General features: G+C 40.6%; 1 pseudogene; it reads right to left on the bottom strand.

Moving 5' to 3' along the window:
- Positions 1 to 932: 932 nt before the first annotated feature.
- On the bottom strand, positions 933 to 3,528 carry LOC129061689 (spindle and centriole-associated protein 1-like; annotated as a pseudogene).
- Between the last annotated feature and the right edge of the window lie 4,488 nt (positions 3,529 to 8,016).

Genomic DNA, 8,016 nt, shown 5'->3' with positions numbered 1-8,016 from the left:
ATAGATCCACTTTGGCTCTCTTTCCTCCTTTGTGGAACTAGTTAATATGGTCAATAAATTTGAGTTTGTGATAGCCAACAGAAGTGCATCCTTTAGCTGTGGGCTATTTGAAGTGGACACTCTTTTTGATGTCATTTGTAAGTGTTCTTTTGTCCCTCTTGTACCCATATTTCCTTAAGCAGCTTATTTTGCTCCTAAGTAGAATCCAGCCAATAGGTCAACATATATACGTGGAACAGAGCCACTCTGCCAAGGAGGCGAAGCACCCGAGTCCCTATAAACTCATTTTTTTAGCTCTATGATCATTACTTATTTTATGTACATTACCATTATTGATGGCACTTTCACATTTACACACTATAAGAATTTTACAACATATACAACCACTCTTACCTGCTGAAATAAATATGAACAATTACTCCCATGCCTACTTTTTAAAGCTGTACATTCCACCTGATGGAAAAAGTAATGGAGTACAGGGACTTCCCCAAAATAAAAACCAAAAGGGGTGTTAAATTTTTCTGAAAGCCAGGCTTTAATCACACAATGGCATTTTATTGTAAGTTCCTCAGAAAATAAAATAAATATTTAAGATATACTAGACAAAAAACCTGAATAAAGGTAATACTATATTACTCAAAAAAAAACTTTAAAAAAAAACTAATGAAATTATTAGAATATGAAACTTTAATTTCCCTACTATCAAAATTTTATTTATAGGAGGTTGCACGTTGGCTAGTTGATGGAAATCTATTTGAAAGTTCAAAAATAAAATAATTGCTCTATTTCTTTGCTCTATTAGTACCTAGTCACAAGATCATTGTAGGTTTTATCTGAAAGAAGGACATAAAAACTTGAAAGCAAGAGCAGGAAAAGGGGAGTGGAAGCTCAAGAATATATTACTGAGAAGAAGCTATAAAACTCGACTTCACCTATGACATGCAGGTAGAAGGAGCAAACCAGCCTTCTTCATTTTGTTTCTCAGTCTTCACTCTTGCATTAACAGATGTGAATCGTCCACTCTCTAAGGTGGCATTTAATGGAGAACAAGAATTACTAGTAGCCCCTAAAGATTTTCTTGTATTTAATCCACTGGTAGGAGAGACAATACTGCATTTTGAGCTTTCTGGGGCTTCTGCCCCTGGAACAGATACCTCAATTGTCTCTTTCCCCCTTCTTTTAAATCATGAATTTGTGATCAATCAGTCTGAGCTCTGAGTAGGTGATACTGGTGGAGAGGAAGGATTCAAACCAACAAGTTTCTGCTGCTCTATTATCTGCAAGAGTTTTCTGTGAGCCTCTGTCGTCTGCCGGTTCAGTTCTGCAATCCGTTCCTCCATGCTATGTGGTGTTAGAGGCTATGCTGCTAGAAAGTAGCAGTCATGGTGCTTATATGACTTGCCTCCTGTTTGTTTAACTACCAAAGTCCATCCTCTTGCTCTCTGCCTGGCCCAATAATATTATTCAGATGTGCCTCGATGGCTGAATTCTGCAGTGTCAACTCAGCAATTCGTGCCATGATGTCCTTTCTTTGTATAAATGCCGCCTCTGTTCTAAGCTGTTGCCCATCTCCCAAAACTGGGGGCTCCTCTGAGACTGTGGGGCTGCTGAGTGTTTGAGAGGGAATTGCACAGGGGCTGTGAGTGGTTAACAGAAGGAGCCTGGGTGTTGTTCTCCCAATCCTCTCCCATGTGGAGAGATGTGGAGAGACCCTTCATGTCTGAGTGAAGAGATGATTCTTTTCACTTGAATTCTGAATGTCTGTGCTAGTCAGTAAGGTCTTCTTTTCCCAATTTTGTTCCTTCTCAATTATTTCCACAATTGGAGGGATCCGTGGAGCAGGACACGTCTGAACAGTCCTCCCAGTATACCCTGCAGAGAAGAGAACTCTGAGTTGCTCTTCTGCCTGAGTGGTGTGAGCAACACAGCCAGCTCAGATATGCGTGCTGGGAAGTTGTTGGCCAGATTCACATTATCCGGGGGCGGCGGCGGGGGTGGGGGGGGGCGGGATTGGCGTCTGAGATAGTTGAACAGGCAAGTCTTCCTTTGGGAATTGAAGCACTTCTCCTCGGAGCATCAGTGGCATGTAGACGTTAGCGTTTACCACTGAGCCCTTTGGACTGTCCTTAATTCTACTCCTGGCTCCCCTTTCTGTTCCCAGACTTTTCTTCTTATTTATCACAGAACAGCTCTTAATGACGTGTGAGAGCGATATAAGTTGCCCATCTGTTGTGACCATATACTGCTGAAGTCTCGCCTGGGTGGCAGTATTTTTCTAAGAAGCAGAATTGCAGCTGTCAGGGCATCAGTGAGCTCTCGACAATCATCGCCTAATACTTGTTCCGGGCTCTGCCTTGTCTCTACTCCTTTACACAGGTGGTGCTCACTCTCTTTAAGGTACCACACCAGGCGACAGAGTGAAACCTGTAAGACCCTGACCACTCTGCAGCTCCTTGACCTCACGCCCTGTCGATGGTTCATACTCTTCCGTTTCAGGTTTCACTTCATGTCTCATGTTTGAGGACATCCAGGCTGGGATTATGGCTTTTTGTTAAGTCTGTGGAGGCTGTGCAAGCTGATGATGTGTTCTTCTTCTGCTTGGAAAAGGCACACAACTCGTTTTCTTTTCACTTTATTCAACAGCTATTTTTGCTTCCTTGAATTTAGCACTGATCCCACAACATAGCTGGAGTCTACAGAATGAGTGGATTTTTCAGGCTGAAGCCTGGTGTGGACTCTCTTGATAGCACTGGTAGCATTCAGAGCAGCTTTTATTTCCTCTGATGGAGAGGCAACTGATGGAGTTCCTGGAGGGCTTGTTATTTGTGACTGTGTTTCTATTTTTAATTAAGTCAGAATTATCTTCCTTTAGTTAATGAAGAAACCTGTCTGCATTTACCTTAGACTGAGAGTTTAGAGAGTTATCCAACTCATTCTTATTTCCTTCTGACTCGGCGTAAACAGTTTCTTCTTCTTCATCATCTACTTCATTAGAAGCGTGAGGCTCCCCGACAGATTCACCAAAGGTGGCCTGGGTGACAGGGTCTTGATATACTATGATGGGACCTTGAGAGGAATCAGGAACCACTGTTAACATTCAGAAACACTGTGCACCTATGAGGAAAATCAGCAAACAGATCTTTGGCTGCAGCCATCAAATGATCAGACTTTTCCAATGCATCCTGCGTCTGGTATTGATCAGAAAGAATCTCCTTCATAACAGATATTCTCTTTTTTTCAAAATTAACAATTTCCAGTTTCTGCTTCTTCTGTTTCCTCTTCAAGGCTTTTTCTTGGAGTTCCCAGTGTACTAATGCTCTGTTCTTTGATTTGTGTATTTCATGATGACATATCATATCTTCAGGAGTTGCCTGATGAACTGTTAGATCATTCACAATATTATCCCATTCTTGCTTCACTGATGTTTTCTTCTTTACTTTCAGTGCCTTCTTCCCCCTCCCTGGGGACTGTAACTGTTCACTCTGACAAATGACATCTTGCCATTTCCTGACCACTGCTTTCCATGACCAAGAACTTCAGGCACGAGGACAGCCCGGCCACTACAGGTAAACGCTCTAAAAGTAATATTTAAGGGACACTAAGAACCCTACCTGGCCCTGGCTGGTGTGGCTCAATGGATTGAGCACTGGCCTATAAACCAATATGTTGCTGGTTCAATTCCCAGGCAGGGCATATGCCTGGGTTCTAGGCCAGTTCTCTGGTTGGGGGTGTGTGAGAGGCATCTAATCGATGTTTCTTTCGCACCTCAATGTTTCTGTCTCTCTCCTTCTCCCTACCTTCCCTTCTCTCTAAAAAAGTAGATAAATAAAATCTTTTAAAAAACCCTTCCTGTTGCAAATATCTCCCTTGCGCCCCTCACCCTCCCACAGGCGCCGGCGTGTCTTCCTCCCACGAGCCTGAGTTACCCCTGTGACTGTTTTGGTGGTCAAGGCTTAAATCGCTGCTTTGGAATCATAGGAGAGGGAGTGCTCCTAGAATGTGCAGACATCATCACATACACACTACTGCTGACTCTTGGACAACATGGGGGTTAGGGACTCCCACCGCCCACACAGTCGAAAATCCATGTATAACTTATGTCATACCCTCTGCATACACGGATTCCCCACCACCAGTTGACCCTTGAACAACATGGGTTTGAGCCATGTGGATCATTGAAAAATCTATGAGTAAGTGGGCCTTCACTCTTTAAACCTCCTTGTTCAAGGGTCAAATGTGTAAGTTTACTTTTTAAGGCATTTTAATGTGAATAGTCTCATTACCTCCCAGTATACCGGAAGAACCAGGTAATAGTATCACAATTTTACAGATGAGGAAATAGAAAAACAAAAAGAATTAACTGGCCAAATCTCCAAACACACTCGTCAATTTGCTAAGCAACCAGTAAGTGTCTTGCATGGTCTCCAGCGGGGCTTAAAATTGAAAACCTGAATGTAAACCAGTTAACAGTTTAGTTGGTTTTTCTTTGTGACCTTGAAAGCTAAGTATGTCTGGAAGCTAAGTTTCCAGATTCATTAACTTAGGCATTTTGAGTAGAAAAAGCCAACGATAGAGAACAGGAAACCAAAACCAGGAGAATTTCCAAGGGGAGGTCAGGTGGAGGAGGGTATTAGTACATGATTCAGATGACTGAGGCCATCCAAAGTGAAGATCTTTAGTAACCCAGACCTGTGACAGAGGACTAGTTGAGGCAAGATGCACCCTGACTTGCAGGGTGAGACTCCTGACAGGCACTGCGCACAGGTAAAGCCAACAGCAGGCAGTTTGTTTGGGGACCAGCCCTGTATCTCACACAGCCCTTGAGGTTACAAAGGCAAGGCTCTAGGTGCTGATTTACACACAGACACTGGAACTTCTGCCCCATTGTGACTGGAAGATCAGGTGAGGACTTATGAATCATCAGGGAAACTGCTCCCTGATAGTGTCTGATCGTGATAGTTAATTTTATGTGTCTGCTTAGCTGGGCCATGGTGCCCAGATATTTGGTCTAACATTATTCTGAATGGTTCTGTAAATGTGTGTGTGTGTTTGTTTGTTTGTTTGTTTTGGAAGAGAAAATAATTAAATTGGTGGACTTATCCAATCATTTGAAGGCCTTAAGATAACAAGACTGACCTCCCCAAGAAAGAAGGAATTCTGCCAAAAGACTGCCTTTGGACTACAACTCTTTCCTGGGTCTTCAACTTACCAAAGACTGAAAGCCTCCACAGTCATGTAAACAAGTTCCTTAAAATCAGTCAATCTCTATAAATGATATCTGTGTGTATGTATATATTTACACACATCCTTTTGGTTCTGTTTCCCTGGAGAACCCTTATTAAATACACTGGTAAACAGCTTTATACATTTCAAAGCAAAATGACTACTTATTCTGCAACCACTAATCTCCAATATGTTTAAAAATACAAGACCTATTATGATGAGAGGCAGGTCATGCAACAAGTAAGGACATGGGCCTGCCTGGTTTTAATCCTGACTCTATCACTTATCGAAAATTGATATTCAGCAACTTAACCTCTCTGGTTCCAATTGATAATAATAGCTTCTACCTCATAGAAGTTTTTTTTAAGTATATGTGCTGTTGAGGCAAGTACCCATAGAATTCTTAAAGGTATAAATGACCTAACACATATAAAGGATTTAGTGCAGAGTCCAGCACTTAATAAACTTTCAATAATATTAGCTATCATGTTCCTTGCTCAAGAATATTAGCTATTACATTCCTTGCTTCCCGTATCTGGTGAATTCATATTAAGTCAGGGATGAACAAGCTAAATGCTCAGAATGTGAAGAATTTCCTATTAAGCTACTGCACCAGCATATTGTGTGATTTCCATGGTGCCTCCATTTCTCTGCTATAAAATGGAGTAAAACAGATGGATTGTGAGTTAATGAGTATATAAAGCACTGCGGAACCATTGGATAAAAGGTGCCCTGAAGCAGTTATCACATGACAGGCAATTGAGTGTTATTATAGAGCAGGTTTTATATTTTAAATATATTTTAAATGTTTTTTTTTCAGTCAACATGTGGGGTGAGGTCAACAAAGTGTTATCAGGACAGAAACTCATAAACAGTGGTACAATTACCTGTTGGCTTGCACTCCCCTGCTATATTCAACTCACTGCACGGAGCTTGAAAGATTTTTAAAAATCCTAGTTTTTCTGGAGCTTACACTTTCTGGAATCTAGTTCTGATAAACAAGGCCATGCCAAATCTATTTCTGTGACTTGGACAAGTTCAAGTATTTGTAAGTTAATCATAGAACATCTAGTTATTCATTTAAAAAAAAAAAAGCATCAAGCCACAATCTGCATCTTTTCTCAACTGAGTTGTATTTAGAGTATTTCAAAATTCCATAATACTTCCAAGGATACCAAAGTCATCTAATCTATGAGTTACAAAGATGATCTCCTATCTGTCATTAAAGAGAATATAATAAAAACAGCCTTAATTATGTCCAGTGCATAATAGATATTTCAGAGGTAGCATGGTTTAGTTCTGATTTTAGTTCTGTTTCTGACACTTATTAGCTGTGTGACTTTGACAAATTACTAAACTTTACAACTTTTTTTAGTAAAACAATGTAATACATAACCTATAAGCTACTACATGAAAAAGTATCTAATCCAATGCCTAACATATAATAAATATTTCCTCTCCTATGGCCCCATGGTGAAAGATTCTATCAACTTGGTGTGACTTTAGAGCCCTCAGATTTTCAGGTCATTCTCTTGAGGGTTAAGCTGAGTTCACAGAATATAACAGAGTTATTTTGCTTACTGCTCCTCTGGCCTCCTAGCAGAATTAATAGGAACTGCTGGAATTATTTCCTCCCTCAAATTCCCCAGCTACAAATTCTAGGCAGTGATGAAAATCAATGGAACTGCAAACAGGGCCCAGTAATCTGCTATATCTAAACCTGCTATTCATCCCAGTTCTGATTATATATATACAAAGGAGCCCAAGACACTAATTTGAAAGAACATAAGCACCCCTATGTTCATTGCAGCATTATTTACAATCACCAAGATATGGAAGCAGCCCAAGTGTCCATCAGTAGATGGATGGATAAAACAACTGGATAAAAAAATGTGGATAAAATAGGATATTTATACAATGGAATACTACTTGGCCATAATAAAGGAGAAAATTTTACCTTTTGCAACAGTATGGATGGACCCAGAGAACATTATGCTAAGCAAAATAAGCCGGTCAGAGAAAGACAAATACCATATGATTTCACGCATATGTAGAATCTAATTAACAAACTGAACTAACAAGGAAAATGGGGACAGACTCATAGATGGAGAGCAGATGACAACTAATGAGGGGGAGATTAGAGGGTGGAGGGATTGAGCAAATATTAAAAAGGATTCATGGGCATGGACAACAATGAGGTGATTGCTGGGGGGAAGGGGATATAAGGGGACTAAATGGTAATGGGAAAACAAATATAATAAATGTTAAATAAAAAAGAAACAAACCTGCTCTTAAGTTCTCAGTCCAGGGCCTGAGGCAGGGAAACCCACAGCCTTCTGGAGCTCCCTGGAGGGTGCCGAGATCCTCTTCTGCAAGGAACTCCAGTCTCTAAGTCTCAAAGGTAGAGCCTCACTCTTACATGTGTTAAAGTTAAAGATATGGGTACCTCAGGTTTTCACCATCAGGTGCGAACATCCATTTTGATAGTCTGATGTACAGGGGTTGTCTTCCTTTCTATGCTCTTTAATTTCTATGCCTGGAGATGATGCTGTAGAAGTAATAAGAAACATTGAAAGAAGTCACAAAAACCAGCACACCAAAGAAATGCAGATCAAAACCACCACAGACATCACTCACACTGTTAGGTTGGCTGTTATTTAAAAACAAACAAACAAACAAAACCCCAGAAGTAACAAGTGTTGACAAGGATGTGGAGAAAATTGGAGCCCCAGTGTATTGCTGGTGTGAATATAAAATGGTGCAACCACTATAGAAAACAGTTTGGCTCTTCCT

Source organism: Pteronotus mesoamericanus, unplaced genomic scaffold, assembly GCF_021234165.1.
Source record: "Pteronotus mesoamericanus isolate MK-2021 breed Mesoamerican mustached bat unplaced genomic scaffold, CSHL_Meso_final scaffold_651, whole genome shotgun sequence".
Lineage (NCBI taxonomy): Eukaryota > Metazoa > Chordata > Mammalia > Chiroptera > Mormoopidae > Pteronotus > Pteronotus mesoamericanus.
This window is presented reverse-complemented; position numbering and strand designations above follow the sequence as displayed.